This window comes from Kogia breviceps, chromosome 1 (genome assembly GCF_026419965.1).
Source record: "Kogia breviceps isolate mKogBre1 chromosome 1, mKogBre1 haplotype 1, whole genome shotgun sequence".
Classification (NCBI taxonomy): Eukaryota; Metazoa; Chordata; class Mammalia; order Artiodactyla; family Physeteridae; genus Kogia; species Kogia breviceps.
In genome coordinates, this window is record NC_081310.1 from 164460973 (window position 1) to 164478193 (window position 17221).

The window sequence follows — 17221 nt, forward strand, 5'->3', positions numbered from 1 at the left end:
CAGAATTTTAAAATGCGGTTTCCTGGGGCTTCCCTGGTGGCGCAGTGGTTGAGAGTCCACCTGCTGATGCAGGGGACACGGGTTCGTGCCCAGGTCCGAGAGGATCCCACATGCCGCGGAGCGGCTAGGCCCGTGAGCCATGGCCGCTGAGCCTGCGTGTCCGGAGCCTGTGCTGAGCAACGGGAGAGGCCACAACAGTGAGAGGCCCGTGTACCGCAAAAAAAAAAAAAAAAAAAAATGCGGTTTCCTTGGCCTGAATTTGCTCTTAATTATGTTTTAAAATCTAGGGAGACTATAATATCTTCTAAGCCAGTTACTTAAGAAAGAAATGCATAGAGGGGGAAGGGTAAGCTGTGACGATGTGAGAGAGTGGCAGGGACATATACACACTACCAAATGTAAATTAGATAGCTAGTGGGAAGCTACAGCATAGCACAGGGAGTTCACCTCTGTACTTAGTGACCACCTAGAGGGGTGGGATAGGGAGGGTGGGAGGGAGGGTGACAAAAGAGGGAAGAGTTATGGGAACATATGTATATGTATAACTGATTCACTTTGTTGTAAAAGAGAAACTAACACACTATTGTAAAACAGTTATACTCAAATAAAGATGTTAAAAAAAATTTTTTAAAATTTAAAAAATAAATAATAAAAAAAAGAAAGAAATGCATAAAAGTTTCCCTAAAGGGAAAAACGCACAAATTAAAGCCATCTTTTCAAGCTGAACAAAGTAAGAGTTCAATAACACCAACAAATCAAAGGTCAAGACATACCTTTTTCTATTATATTTCTTTATAAAACCAGATGAGAACACAGAAAAATATGAACTCTATATTCACACATTCTATGCACTTACCCTAAAAATATAATAATTAACCATTATTGAGTGCTCACTGGTATCAGGCTTTGTAATAAGTGTTTCACATGGATTAATTCATTAAATCCTAACAATAACCCTATGAAATTGGTAATGATAGTATGTCCATTACATATGTATGGGATAAGTAAGGCTTAAAGAACTTAAGTAACTTGCATCAGGTAATAGAGTTGGAATCTGAGGTCAGAGAATGACTTAATCACTATACAGTCACTCAAGAAGTATTTATTTAGTACCTCCTATATACAATTCTAGAAGCTGGAGATACAGCAGTAAGGAAAAACCAACCCAAATTCCTACCCTCATGAACCATATATCCTAATGTGTGAGAATGACAATAAATAACAAATATGTGACAGTAACAGGTGAATAAAGGACATGAATAAAAAGAGGGGAAGGGAATGACTAAGAGTGCTACTTTAAAAAGGCTGGTCAGGCTTCCCTGGGGGCGCAGTGGTTAGGAATCCGCCTGCCAATGCAGGGGACACGGGTTCGAGTCCTGGTCCAGGAAGATCCCACATGCCACAGAGCAACTAAGTCTGTGTGCCACAACTACTGAGCCCGCTTGCCTAGAGCCCGTGATCTGCAACAAGAGAAGCCACCCACACACCGCCACGAAGAGTAGCCCCCGTTCGCCGCAACTAGAGAAAGCTTGCATGCAGCAATGAAGTCCCAACGCAGCCAAAAATAAATAAATTTATTTTAAAAAATAATAATAAAAAGGCTGGTCAAGGAAGGCTTCTATCTGAACAGAGACCTAAATGAAACAAGGAAGCCAGTCAATATAAATATATCCAGAAAAAGAACACCTCAGTTAGAGAAAACTACCAAGTATAGAAGTCCTCAAATAATAATTTTTTTAATGTCCTCAGGCAGGAGCATGCTTAATATATTTGGAGACCATCAAGGCAGCCAGTGTGAACAGAGGTCAGTAACAAGAGGAGGAGTAGAAGGAAATTAGGTTAGAGAAGGCCAAGAGGCAGATCATGTAGACTCTTAAGTACAAAGCAAGCACCTTCCATTTTGATCAACTGTGATGGAAAGCCACTTTTGAGTAGGGGATGGTAACAAACTTTGATTTTAGCTTTTAGAGGATGATACTGATCTTGCTCTGTGCAAATTATCATGGGGACGGAGGGGAGAGGAGGTAAAAGAATAGAATCAGGAAGACAGGTTTGGAGACTTTTATAGTAATCCAGATGAAAGATGATAGAGGCTAAGATTAGGGTAGTGATGGAGCTAGTGGGGGAAAGTCTCATGCAATTTGAATGTAGCACCAATCAGAACTGATGGGCTGAATGTGGAATATGAGGTTAAGAAAAGAATCAAAAACAACTTCCATGTTTTGCTCTAATGATAGGGCCATTTATTGACATGGGAAAGACTAGAGAAGAAGTGGAATGGGAAGTGAAAAACAGGGTTCAGCTTTGGACCCATTAAGTTTGAAAGGTCTATTAGCTACCCAAATAGAAATGTTACATACACAACGGAAAATAGGAGAGCTCAAAAGAAAGGTCAAGACTAGAGAAATAAATGTGTGATCAGCAGCACAGAGATGGAATGTAAAGTAATACAATCTGATGAGATTACACCAGGAGAGAGAATAGACTGCAAAAGCAGATTAAAGACTGAACCCTCTCAAGCACCAGTGAGATTGGAAGAAAACCAAGACAGCATGGTCCCAGAAGCCAAATGATGGAATGATCAACCATGTCAAAAGCAACAGGTTGAGTGAGATGAAGACTGAAAACTGGCCACTGGGTTTGACCAATGATGACCTTGACATAAGTGTTTCAGTGGAATGATGGGAGACTAAAGCCTGACTTGACTGGAACGGATTCAAGAGGAGACGAATGAAAGAAGATACAGACAACTCTTTCAAGCGGTTTTGTTATAAAGAGGAGCACTCTTCTACTCACAATTATTTCGTATCCCTTGCTGTTTTGCCTGAATAACTGCAAGAGCCTCTTAACTGGTTCCACATACCCATTCAGCCAACGCTCGCTAAAGTAGCCAAATAAGTGGGATTAAAATGAATGTTAGATCACGTGATTCTTATGCTCAAAACTCTCCAATGGCTTCTCATCTCGTTCAATATGAAAGTCAAAATCCTCACAGCTGCCTGTAAGACCCTTACCAATCTGAAACTCTCCACAATTCAGCCCTCCTCTCCCCACCTTTCCCCTCTGAGCTCACCTACTACTCTTCCTCTTACTCACTCTACTCCAGCCACACTTGGCTTCCTTGGTGTTCCTCAAACACAAATTTTAGAGCTGGAGGTATGCTTCTACCCCAAGGTGCTTCCTATTCCCTCTACCAAGTATACTCTTCCCCCCACATAATCTAAATGCCTCAATCTCTTACATTCTTCAGGTCTACTCAAACATCTCATTCCAAAGAGATGCCTTTCCTGATAATGCTATTTAAGCCATAAAATCCCCCATCACTCTATATCCCCCTTCCCTGCTTTATTGTCTTCGTAGTATTTATCACCGTATAGCATACTACGTATTTTACTTATTTCTTTTATTATCTGATTCCCTCTACTACAATAGAAACTTTGAAAGCAGGGTTTGTCATCTGCCTTTTTCACTTCTATAATCCCAACAGTAACCAAAAAATTTAAAAAAAAAAACAAAAACCTGTTGAATCCAAGGATGAATGAATGAGGGGGAATGCAGGGTTAATGAAGTTTTTTCAAGATGGAAAATACTGTAGCATGACTGTATGTTGATGAGAATCATCAACAGAAAAAAAAAATAATGATTCAGGAGTAGGAAAGAATAAAACTCTTGTTTATTTTTTTATTTTATATTTTTTAACCTCTTTATTGGAGTATAACTGTTTTACAATGGTGTGTAGTTTCTGCTAAAACTCTTATTTAGATGTAGGGGTTGGCCTTAGATGGGAATAGGAACAGATTATCCATAGCAATAAGAGAGAGGGAAAAGAATGCGGGTACAGATATAGGTAGGTTGGGTGACTTGTAATGGGAGCTTGTAGGATTATCTTTGTTTTTTCTTCAGTGAAACAGGAAGCAAGGACATCAACTGAGAGTAAAGAGGACAAATAGAGTGCTAGAAGTTTGAGGAGAACGATTAAACTATCATTTAAGAGTGAATGGAAGGAATTCCCTGGTGGTCCAGTGGTTAGGACTCCATGCTCTCACTGCTGAGGGCCTGGGTTCAATCCCTGGTTGGGGAACTAAGATCCCACAAGCCATGTGGCACTGCCAAAAAAAAAAAAAAATGAACGGACTAGGGAATGTCATAGGATTGACTGTCATTGCTGAAAGACTCCTTAGGTTCGTGATCACAAATTTAGATGTCAGCATCGTTGTGTTTTTCTCCAGCCACATTCAGCTGCCTAGATGCAAGTGCAGAATATGCAGAGTTGGTCTAATCATGGTTGGAACTTTCTCAAGCAGGTATGATAGAAGGTACTGAAGGTACATGCATAGGAGTAATTATGACAGCCCATGAAATGTTAAGTTGGACAAGGAGGAAAGTAGAAGCATGAGGTGACTGACAATGAAAAGGTAGTTTGGACTTCCCTGCTGGCTCAGTGGTTAAGAATCCACCTGCCAATGCAGAGGACATGGGTTCGAGCCCTGGTCTGGGAAGGTCCCACATGCCACAGAGCAACTAAGCCCATGCGCCACAACTACCAAGCCTGCGCGCTAGAGCCCACAAGCCACAAAGACTGAGCCCCCATGCCACAACTACTGAAGCCCACCTAGAACCCATACTCTGCAACAAGAGAAGCCACCACAAAGAGAAACCCGTGAACCGCAATGAAAAGTAGCCCCTGCTCGCTGCAACTAGAGAAAGCCCGCATGCAGTAATGAAGACCCAATACAGCCATACATAAATAAATAAATAAATTTATTTTTTTAAAAATCAACAGACCAGAGGTTCCAAAGAGTTTGAACAATTTTTGGAGAGGAAATCCTAAAATGAATGTGAGCTAGAGAAACAGAAGATGATGTGAAGGTCAGGGTCTGGCAAGCTCAAAACTAAAATTTTTGAGGTGGAACAATTATTGGTAGAGCTGAAAAGTACCTAATGAATATGGAAGTAAGAGGCTCAGGCTGATGTCAATTTTCCCCATCAATTATTTACTGTACCTCCACTGTACACATGGTTGTAGTGCAGAGAAGAGAAAAGAGTTTGGGAGTTAACAATGAGGTACAACAAAAAGGTGGTCAACTATGTCTGACTAACGATGCCTTTTGTGTAAGTCCTTACTGCCAATAATGTCTAGTCTCTGCTCTCCCTTGAGGACTTTTTCCTCTTCTCCCAGGGCTAGCCCTTGACCCAACAACCTGGTTTTCAAAACTCTTTGGAACCCCAAGTATGTATATAATGAAGAAAAACAACCAATACCTGCTGATAAAAAGTAATAATTACCAAGGTACCACAGGGATTTTATCAAGAAAGTACAAAGCTAGGTGGCAAATTTAGCAAAGAATCATAAGCAGCTAAGACCAGCAATAAAGGAGGCATAATGATTGCAATATTAAGCTGCCTTTCACAGTCCTGATCATAGGTCACCATGAATAACTGGTGTGGAAAAAGCTTTTAGGTTGATCTTAGGCTAAGGGCATCCAGTAAAACAAAGATGGGAAAAATCTGGAGGCAGATGTGTCCTACCCGCATCAGGAAACACTGTCCAACCTGCTTCAACCATCCCAGGCTCTCTGCTCCCAGTACCTCTGATGAAATCAAATCTTCCAAAGGTAACAGGTTTTCAGGAGCTGGCCCTTATTCATATTACTTCTGGACAAGAGGGGAGGGAGGGCTAATAAACATTCTGTATTGAGGGACTTCCCTGGTGGTCCAGTGAGTAAGACTCCATGCTCCCAATGCAGGGGGCCCAGGTTCGATCCCTGGTTGGTAAATCAGATTCCACATGCACACCACAATAAGTGTCCACATGCCACAACTAAGAAGCCCATGTGCGGCAACTAAGAAGCCCATGTGCAGCAACTAAGAGCCCACATGCTGCAACTAAATATCCCACGTGCCCCAACTAAGACCCAGCACAGCCTAAATAAATAAATAAATAGACATTCTGTATTGAAAACTCAGAAAAATTCTCAAATGCCCATGTCTCAATCATCATGTCCTACATTGTATCCTCCACATAGTTGGCAGAGTAATCCAGCTAAAAAACAAGAAAGACCACCCTGCTTCCCTACTTACTATCTTTTTACATAATACTAAAGACCGTCTACAATCTAGGCTCCTTTAGACTCTTAACTCATCATCTATGGCTTCAAGTTCAACTTCCAACAATACTAAATTGATTACAGTTCCCTATACAATATATGCAGCTTATCCTCTGTATGTTTTCTGCCCCATGATTTTGCCCGTATACTAACATTATAGTGTAGAATAAAGAGAAGATACTGATTTCCATGAAAATAATTTTGGAAATTCCTTAATGGTGCCAAGAGAATTCAAAATTCAAAATATTTGAATCTTTTTCTATTCATTCAGTCAACAAATAACTACTTAACACTTACTGTGACAAAGCCCTTGACTATGCATTATGATAGATAAAATGATGATATAATTCCTACCCTCAATAATTTACAACTTAAAAGCAGATATGAAATAATACAAAATGAATACAGAAGGATAGAAGTGCTATTTACTACAGCCCAATCATGGAAAAACAACTTCACAGAACAGTTTCTGTGGCATGAGTTAGGCCTGGAAGCTTGAGTAGAATTTTAATGGGCAAAGACAGAGAAGAAAGAGCTTTTCAGATGGATGATTAATTAAAATAAATATATGGGGACTTCCCTGGTGGCACAGTGGTTAAGAATCCGCCTGCCAATGCAGGGGACATGGGTTCAATCCCTGGTCTGGGAAGATCCCACATGCCACGGAGCAACTAAGCACATGCACCACAACTACTCAGCCTGAGTTCTAGAGCCTGCAAGCCACAACTACTGAGCCTGTGTGCCACAACCACTGAAGCCCATGTGCCTAGAGCCCATGTTCTACAACGAGAAGCCACCACAACGAGAAGCACGTGCACTGCAATGAAGAGTAGCCCCCACTTGCTGCAACTAGAGAAAGCCCACACACAGTAACGAAGACCCAACACAGCCAAAAATAAATAAATATAATAAATTTAAAATATATATATATACATATGAAAACGCCAAAGCATTAAACAAATATTTACTGAATGCCCATTACGTACCAGTTAAAACACTAAAAGCTGGTATAATGATGAATAAGACAGCCTCTGAGGAGTTTTTTCTCTGATAAGAGACTGACAGCCAATCAGAATATAGCTGAGGAAATACATGTTTCAAGTGCCAGCACACATATCTATGTTTCTAATAAATATTCAGACTAATAACTATGTTTCAATAACCATACTAGGCCCTAGGTAAATGAAAGAGTCTGGGCCTCAAAGAACTTACTTATGAGAGAGATAAACTATTTCAATAATGCATGCTAAAATGGAGACAAAGCAAAGTCTTGGGAACCAAGAGAAGGGGCCTCTAACTCTGATTCTAACAAAAAGTGATAAGTATCAAGTAGACCTTGAATGCCAAGGTCTTCAAACTTTATTCTATGGTATCAAGAAGCTAATGAAAGTTTCTGAAGATAAAGCAATAAAATGATCATTTAACAAATACTTATTACTGGAACTCAGGTAGACAAGGAGTTCCAATCTTTTTTTAATTAGAATGTAGAATGCAGAATAAATCAGAGATTAAAAGACTAAAAACAGAGTAAATGCAGTTAAAATAGTACAACAAGGAGAGCTGGGAAGATGGCGGAAGAGTAAGACGCGGAGATCACCTTCCTCCTCACAGATACATCAGAAATACATCTACACATGGAACAACTCCTACAGAACACCCACAGAACGCTGGTAAAAGACCTCAGACCTCCCAAAACGCAAGAAACTCCCCACGTACCTAGGTTGGGCAAAAGAAAAAAGAATAAACAGAGACAAAAAAGAATAGGGATGGGACCTGCACCAGTGGGAGGGAGCTGTGAAGGAGGAAAGGTTTCCACACACTAGAAGCCCCTTCGTGGGCGAAGACTGCGGGTGGCGGAGGGGGGAAGCTTCGGAGCCGCGGAGGAGAGCACAACAACGCGGGTGTGGAGGGCAAAGCAGAGAGATTCCCGCACAGAGGATCAGTGCCGAACAGCACTCACCAGCCCGAGGCTTGTCTGCTCATCCGCCGGGATGGCGGGGGCTGGGAGCTGAGGCTCGGGCTTCCGTAGGATGGCAGTACCGCTGGGAGAGGACTGGTGGTGCGAACACAACCTGAAGGGGTTAGTGCACCATGGCTAGCCGGAAGGGAGTCGGGGAAAAAGTCTGGACCTGCCGAAGAGGCAAGAGACTTTTTCTTCTCTCTTTGTTTCCTGGTGCGCGAGGAGAGGGGATTAAGAGTGCCACTTAAAGGAGCTCCAGAGACGGGCACGAGCCACAGCTATCAGCGCAGACCCCAGAAACGGGCATGAGACGCTAAGGCCGCTGCTGCCACCACCAAGAAGCCTGTGTACGGGCACCTGTCACTATCCGCACCTCCCCTCCCGGGAGCCTGTGCAGCCCGCCACTGCCAGGGTCCTGTGATCCAGGGACAACTTCCCCGGGAGAACGCACGGCGCGCCTCAGTCTGGTGCAACGTCACACCAGCCTCTGCCTCAGAAGGCTCGCCGCGCACTCCGTACCCCTCACTCCCCCTGGCCTGAGTGAGCCAGAGCCCCCGAATCAGCTGCTCCTTCAACCCCATCCTGTCTGAGGGAAGAACAGACGCCCTCCAGCGACCTATACGCAGAGGCGGGGCCAAATCCAAAGCTGAACCCTGGGAGCTGTGCGAACGAAGAAGAGAAGGAAATTTCTCCCAGCAGCCTCAGGAGCAGCGGATTAAATATCCACAATCAACTGGCTATACCCTGCATTGGTGGAAAACCTGAATAGACAACGAATCATCCCACATTGAGGAGGTGGACTTTGAGAGCAAGATATATTATTTTTTCCTCTTTTCCTCTTTTTGTGAGTGTGTATGTGTATGCTTCTGTGGGAGATTTCGTCTGTATAGCTTTGCTTTCACCATTTCTCCTAGGGTTCTCTCTGTCCATTATTTTTGTTTGTTTTACTTGAAAACAAATTTTTTTCTTAATAATTATTTTTTATTGTAATAAGTTTATATCGTCTTTTGTTCTTTCTACTTTTTCTCCCTTGTATTCTGAGCAGTGTGGATGAAAGGCTCTTGGTGCTGCAGCCAGGAGTCAGTGCTGTGCCTCTGAGGTGGGAGAACCAACTTCAGGACACTGGTCCACAAGAAACTTCCCAGCTCCACGTAATATCAAATGGCGAAAATCTCCCGGAGATCTCCATCTCAACAACAACACCCAGCTTCACTCAACAACCAGCAAGGTACAGTGCTGGACACCCTATGCCAAACAACTAGAAAGACAGGAACACAACCCCATCCATTAGCAGAGAGGCTGCCTAAAGTCACAATAAGGCCACAGATACCCCAAAACACACCACCAGACATGGACCTGCCCACCAGAACACAGGCACTAGTCCCCTCCACCAGAAAGCCTACACAACCCACTGAACCAACTTTAGCCACTGGGGACAGACATGAAAAACAACGGGAACTATGAACCTGCAGCCTGCAGAAAGGAGACCCCAAACACAGTGAGATAAGCAAAATGAGAAGACAGAAAAACACACAGCAGATGAAGGAGCAAGATAAAAACCCACCTGACCTAACAAATGAAAAGGAAATAGGCAGTCTACCAGAAAAAGAACTCAGAATAATGATAGTAAAGATGATCTAAAATCTTGGAAATAGAATAGAAAAAATGCAAGAAACATTTAACAAGGATCTAGAAGAAATAAAGAGGAAACAAGCAACGATGAACAACACAATAAATGAAATTAAAAATACTCTAGATGGGGTCAATAGTAGAATAACTGAGGCAGAAGAACGGATAAGTGACCTGGAAAATAAAATAGTGGAAATAACTACTGCAGAGCAGAATAAAGAAAAAAGAATAAAAAGAACTAAGGACAGTCTCAGAGACCTCTGAGACAAAATTAAACGCACCAACATTCGAATTATAGGAGTCCCAGAAGAAGAAGAGAAAAAGAAAGGGACTGAGAAAATATTTGAAGAGATTATAGTTGAAAACTTCACTAATATGGGAAAGGAAATAGTTAATCAAGTCCAGAAAGCACAGAGAGTCCCATACAGGATAAATCCAAGGAGAAACATGTCAAGACACATAGTAATCAAACTATCAAAAATTAAATCCAAAGAAAACATATTAAAAGCAGCAAGGAAAAAACAACAAATAACACACAAGGGAATCCCCATAAGGTTAACAGCTGATCTTTCAGCAGAAACTCTGCAAGCCAGAAGGGAGTGGCAGGACAAATTTAAAGTGATGAAGGAGAAGAACCGACAACCAAGATTCCTCTACCCAGCAAGGATCTCATTCAGATTTGATGGAGAAATTAAAACCTTTACAGACAAGCAAAAGCTGAGAGAGTTCACCACCACCAAACCAGCTTTACAACAAATGCTAAAGGAACTTCTCTAGGCAAGAAACACAAGAGAAGGAAAAGACCTACAAGAACAAACCCGAAACAATTAAGAAAATGGTAATAGGGACATACATATCGATAATTACCTTAAATGTAAATGGATTAAATGCTCACACCAAAAGACACAGACTGGCTCAATGGATATGAAAACAAGACCCATATATATGCTGTCTACAAGGGACCCACTTCAGACCTAGGGACACATACAGACTGAAAGTGAGAGGATGGAAAAAGATATTCCATGCAAATGGAAATCAGAATAAAGCTGGAGTAGCAATTCTCATATCAGACAAAATAGACTTTAAAATAAAGACTATTACAAGAGACAAAGAAGGACACTACATAATGATCAAGGGGTCAATCCAAGAAGAAATAACAATTGTAAATATTTATGCACCCAACATAGGAGCACCTCAATACATAAGGCAAATACTAACAGCCATAAAAGGGGTAATTGACAGTAACACATTCATAGTAGGAGACTTTAACACCCCACTTCCGCCAATGGACAGATGACCCAAAATGAAAATAAATAAGGAAACACAAGCTTTAAATGATACATTAAACAAGATGGACTTAATTGATATTTATAGAACATTCCATCCAAAACCAACAGAATACACATTTTTCTCAAGTGCTCATGGAACATTCTCCAGGATAGATCATATCTTGGGTCACAAATCTAGCCTTGGTAAATTTAAGAAAATTGAAATCATACCAAGTATCTTTTCCGACCACAACACTATGAGACTAGATATCAATTACAGGAAAAGACCTGTAAAAAATACAAACACATGGAGGCTAAACAATACACTACTTAATAACGAAGTGATCACTGAAGAAATCAAAGAGGAAATCAAAAAATACCTAGAAACAAATGACAATGGAGACACAATGACCCAAAACCTATGGGATGCAGCAAAACCAGTTCTAAGAGGGAACTTTATAGCAATACAATCCTACCTTAAGAAACAGGAAACACCTCGAATAAACAACCTAAACTTGCACCTAAAGCAATTAGAGAAAGAAGAACAAAAAAAAGCAAATTTAGCAAAAGGAAAGAAATCATAAAGATCTGATCAGAAATAAATGAAAAACAAATGAAGGAAACGAGAGCAATGATCAATAAAACTAAAAGCTGGTTCTTTGAGAAGATAAACAAAATTGTTAAACCATTAGCCACAGTCATCAAGAAAAAAAGGGAGAAGACTCAAATCAATAGAATTAGAAATGAAAAAGGAGAAGTAACAACGGACACTGCAGAAATACAAAAGATTATTAGAGATTACTACAAGCAACTCTATGCCAATAAAATGGACAACCTGGAAGAAATGGACAAATTCTTAGAAATACACAACCAGCCGAGACTGAACCAGGAAGAAATAGAAAATATGAATAGACCAATCACAAGCACTGAAATTGAAACTGTGATTTTAAATCTTCCAACAAACAAAAGCCCAGGACAAGATGCCTTCACAGGCGAATTCTATCAAACATTTAGAGAAGAGCTAACACCTATCCTTCTCAAACTCTTCCAAAAGATAGCAGAGGGAGGAACACTCCCAAACTCATTCTACGAAGCCACCATCACCCTGATACCAAAACCAGACAAAGATGTCACAAAGAAAGAAAACTACAGGCCAATATCACTGGTGAACATAGATGCAAAAATCCTCAACAAAGTACTAGCAAACAGAATCCAACAGCACATTAAAAGGATCATACACCATGATCAAGTGGGGTTTATTCCAGGAATGCAAGGATTCTTCAACATACGCAAATCAATCAACGTGATACACCATATCAACAAACTGAAGAAGAAAAACCATATGATCATCTCAATAGATGCAGAGAAAGCTTTTGACAAAATTCAGCACCCATTTATGATAAAAACCCTACAGAAAGTAGGCATAGAGAGAACTTTCCTCAGCATAATAAAGGCCAGTAACTATCAAACTCTTAGAGGAAAACACAGGCAGAACACTCTATGACATAAATCACAGCAAGATCCTTTTTGACCTACCTCCTAGAGAAATGGAAATAAAAACAAAAACAAACAAATGGGACCTAATGAAACTTAAAACCTTTTGCACAGCAAAGGAAACCATAAACAAGACCAAAAGACAACCCTCAGAATGGGAGAAAATATTTGCAAATGAAGCAACTGACAAAGGATTAATCTCCAAAATTTACAAGCAGCTCATGCAGCTCAATATCAAAAAAACAAACAACCCTGGGCTTCCCCGGTGGTGCAGTGGTTGAGCGTCCACCTGCTGATGCAGGGGACACAGGTTCGTGCCCCAGTCCAGGAAGATCCCACATGCCATGGAGCGGCTGGGCCCGTGAGCCATGGCCGCTGAGCCTGCACGTCCAGAGCCTGTGCTCCGCAAAGGGAGAGGCCACAACAGTGAGAGGCCCGCATACCGCAAAAAACAAAAACAAAAACAAATAAAACCCAATCCAAAAATGGGCAGAAGAACTAAATAGACATTTCTCCAGAGAAGATACACAGATTGCCAAGAAACACATGAAAGAATGCTCAACATCATTAGCATTAGAGAAATGCAAATCAAAACTATAATGAGATATCATCTCACACCGGTCAGAATGGCCATCATCAAAAAACATCTAGAAATGATAAATGCTGGAGAGGGTGTGGAGAAAAGGGAACACTCTTGCACTGTTGGTGGGAATGTAAATTGATACAGCCACTATGGAGAACAGTATGGAGGTTCCTTAAAAAACTACATATAGAACTACCAAACGACCCAGCAATCCCACTACTGGGCATATACCCTGAGAAAACCATAATTCAAAAAGAGTCATGTACCAAAATGTTCATTGCAGCTCTATTTACAATAGCCAGGAGATGGAAGCAACTTAAGTGTCCATCATCAGATGATTGGATAAGGAAGATGTGGCACATATATACAGTGGAATATTACTCAGTCATAAAAAGAAACAAAACTGAGTTATTTGTAGTGAGGTAGATGGACCTAGAGTCTGTCATACAGAGTGAAGTTAAGTCAGAAAGAGAAAAACAAATACCGTATGCTAACACATGTATATGGAATGTAAGAAAGAAAAAAAAAAAAAGGTCATGAAGAACCTAGGGGTAAGACGGGAATGGAGACACAGACCTACTAGAGAATGGACTTGAGGATGTGGGGAGGGGGAAGGGTAGGCTGTGACAAAGTGAGAGAGTGGCATGGACATACATACACTACCAAACGTAGAATAGATAGCTAGTGGGAAGCAGCCGCATAGCACAGGGAGATCAGTTCGGTGCTTTGTGACCACCTAAACGGGTGGGATAGGGAGGGTGGGAGGGAGGGAGACGCAAGAGGGAAGAGATATGGGAACATGCGTATAACTGATGTATATACATGTACAGTCATCACCTTAATTCAGCATTTATAAACTTTTGTCTTGGTTGTTGTAATATTTTCTTTTTTGTGTGTGTGTGCAATAATGGTCAGCAACTTTATTTCTTTTTTTTTAACATCTTTATTGGAGTATAATTGCTTTACAATGGTGTGTTAGTTTCTGCTTTTTAACAAAGTGAATCAGTTATACATGTATAACTGTACACGTACATTCATCAGTTATACACGTTCCCATATCTCTTCCCTGGGCCCGTGAGCCACAATTACTGAGCCTGCGTGTCTGAAGCCTGTGCCCCGCAACAAGAGAGACCACGATAGTGGGAGGCCTGCGCACCACAATGAAGAGTGGCCCCCACTTGCCACAACTAGAGAAAGTCCTTGCACAGAAACAAAGACCCAACACAACCATAAATAAATAAAAATGAAAATAAAAAAGGAACACATGGTCAAGAGTGACAAATAGTTCACAGAGGTCAGAGAGGATGAGGAATGGGGGAAGGCTATAATATTTAATCATTTAAAGGTCCCTGGGACTGCTGCATCTCTCTGTGTAATTCACAATGAAAACTTTTCACAAATAGCCACACATTTTGGTTTTTTTTTAAATTTTGGCTGCGTTGGGTCTTCATGGCTGCCGGGCTTTCTCTAGTCGCAGCGAGCAGGGTCTACTGTTCCTTGCAGTGTGCAGGCTTCTCATTGCAGTGGCTTCTCTTGTTGTGGAGCATGGGCTCTAAGCGCTTGGGATTCAGTAGTTGTGGCGCACGGGCTTAGTTGCTCCACAGTATGTGGGATCTTCCCGGACCAAGTCTCAAACCTGTGTCCCCTGTATTGGCAGGTGATTCTTAACCACTGTGCCACCAGGGAAGCCCCAACACACATTATTTTTTAATTAAAAAAGGAAAACTTTTAGTATCCATCATGGTATAATCACACAATGGAAAATTACACAGCAATGAAAAAGAACAAGCTTTTTCTAAAAGCAACAACATAGATGAATCTCACAGACATAATTTGAATTTAAGAATCTAGTCACAAAAGAGTACAAACTGTACGATTCCATTTACATGAAGTTCAGAAGAGGCAAAACTAATCCATGGTGATAGAGTTTGGAGAGTGGTTACCTCTGGAGAAGGGTAATACCTGGGAGAAATCCCAAAGGAACATTCTAGGGTACTGGAAATGTTCTACATCCTGATCTGAGGAGTGGTCACATAGGTGTATTCATTCTGTAAAAATTCATGGGCTGAACGAACCTTTGATTTGCACACTGTAGATAAGTCACATCTCAATTAAAAAGTAAATAAACAAACACACAAAGTTACTGGTGACCTTGAAGACAACACTTTGGGGCAATTTATGTGTAGAAGCCAAATCATAATATGAGGAATGTATACAAGGTGAAGAAGCTGAGACAGTGAATACAAACTCATTTTTCAAGACGGTTGCTGGTAAAGCAAAAATGAGATTACAAAGTAGCTTAAGTAGGTTACAAAACTCAGGGAAATCATGTTGTTTTGTTTTTATTTGAGGTATAAGACAAAGAGAAAATAACATACATAACAAGGGCCTACAGCAGATGAGGGGAAATGAAATCAAGAACATAGAGGGATTAGCCTTGGAAAAGAGGATGAATACTTCCTTCTTTGAGATTTAAAAGATGAGAGAACACAGAAATCCTGAGGTAGAGAAGAGGGATAAATCAAGTTACCTTGAACTCTTTAGTGAAGCACGTGATAAGGTCAATTAGACCAGGTAAATTGAGTCAGGAAAGGATCTGGGCTATAAGTACATTTTTAAATGTTTCAAATAGGAACTGCAGAGAATATAAAACAAGGATGAAGAGGGAAATTACAGTAAGAGGACAATGCTCAGTGGCCTGAAAGCAAGGGCAGAAATGGCACAGTCTACTCAGGACTGGGTGGAGAATACAAGATAAAAAAACAAAAGGAGGGGGGCTTCCCTGGTGGCGCAGTGGTTGAGAATCTGCCTGCTGATGCAGGGGACACAGGTTCGAGACCTGGTCCGGGAAAATCCCACATGCCGCAGAGCAGCTATGCCCATGCACCACAACTACTGAGCCTGTACTCTAGAGACCGTGAGCCACCACTACTGAGACCACGTGCCACAACTACTGAAGCCCCGACGCCTAGAGCCCGTGCTCCTCAACAAGAGGAGCCATTGCAATGAGAAGCCCGCGCACCACAACAAAGAAAACCGGCCCCCCGCAGCAACTAGAGAAAGCCCACGCACAGCAACGAAGACCCAACGCAGCCAAAAATAAATAAATTAAATAAACAAAATTTTTTTAAAAGGAGGAAAAAGTCCAAGGGCTAACATGTGCATCCCTGAAACTATATAATAAAGAATGATGTCTAAGGAAAATGCTTATTTAACATACAGGAAAGAGGCAGGAGACCTAACAGAACTCTTCAAAGATCCAAAGATTAAGTCTCTAGGGTCTAGAGTGTGCAAAAGGGAAGCTGTAACTAGAGTTCATTACTACAGAACACTTTTCTGTAACTCCCACAAGATCAAGAACCACATACTCTCCTTTCACTGAACTTCCTACAGCTACTAGTGACAACTTCTCCTTCCTGATAAAACTGACCTTTATCCCCTACTTCTAAATACACCTACACTTGATTAATAAATTATATAAACATATCCTGTCCATTCAGAAACTCCATGAACTTTTAACACTTCTATCTGTGTTCTCCCACTAAGGTGTTTTCAGTGGTACACTCCTAGAAGGCAGAGACTATATCCACGAATTCTCTGTTCACAGTATTGGGTTTGGGATTACACACATGCATCCCCAAAGCACATGTTTTTAAAGGTGCTTTCTCGTGAAATGAATCGTTACTGGAGAAAAACTTTAATAATGATTCGGAACATATTCCTACAAGACCATAACGATGGCCAAATCAGAGAATGCTTAGGAATGACATCCGTTTTCACAACTGTCAACATAACCTCTAGAGAGGAGGATAACATTTACTATATTTTTGACTATCCCTACCTTACACTATTTGCCTCTCTGAATAATTCCTCCATACCTCTTCAGTAAGCATATTCTTTGCACTTCATTTACTCCCAGCCCACATTCTAGCGTCCCTTCTTCCCAACCAGAACCCCTAACCTCAAACGCCCCACAGGACCATTTTTCATCCCTACTCCCTCATTCCCTATTCAACCCCAGACCATCACTTCCATCCACTTCTCCACTCCCCATTTTTCTGCCTCTCCAGACCTCCCATTCCTTCTGCCGAACTATTCAGTCCCCACCCCTTCAACGCCCCAGCCCAAGTCTTCCCGCCTGAGATCGCCCTCCCCCATCGCTCCCTTTCAGGCTCCCCCT

At 41.3% G+C, this 17221-nt stretch overlaps 1 protein-coding gene across 19 annotated transcripts in view; it reads right to left on the reverse strand.

Annotated features, from left to right (window-relative positions):
- Positions 1 to 17221, reverse strand: part of MAST2 (microtubule associated serine/threonine kinase 2) — a 237250-nt gene that overhangs the window by 219736 nt on the left and 293 nt on the right. The window lies entirely within an intron of this gene.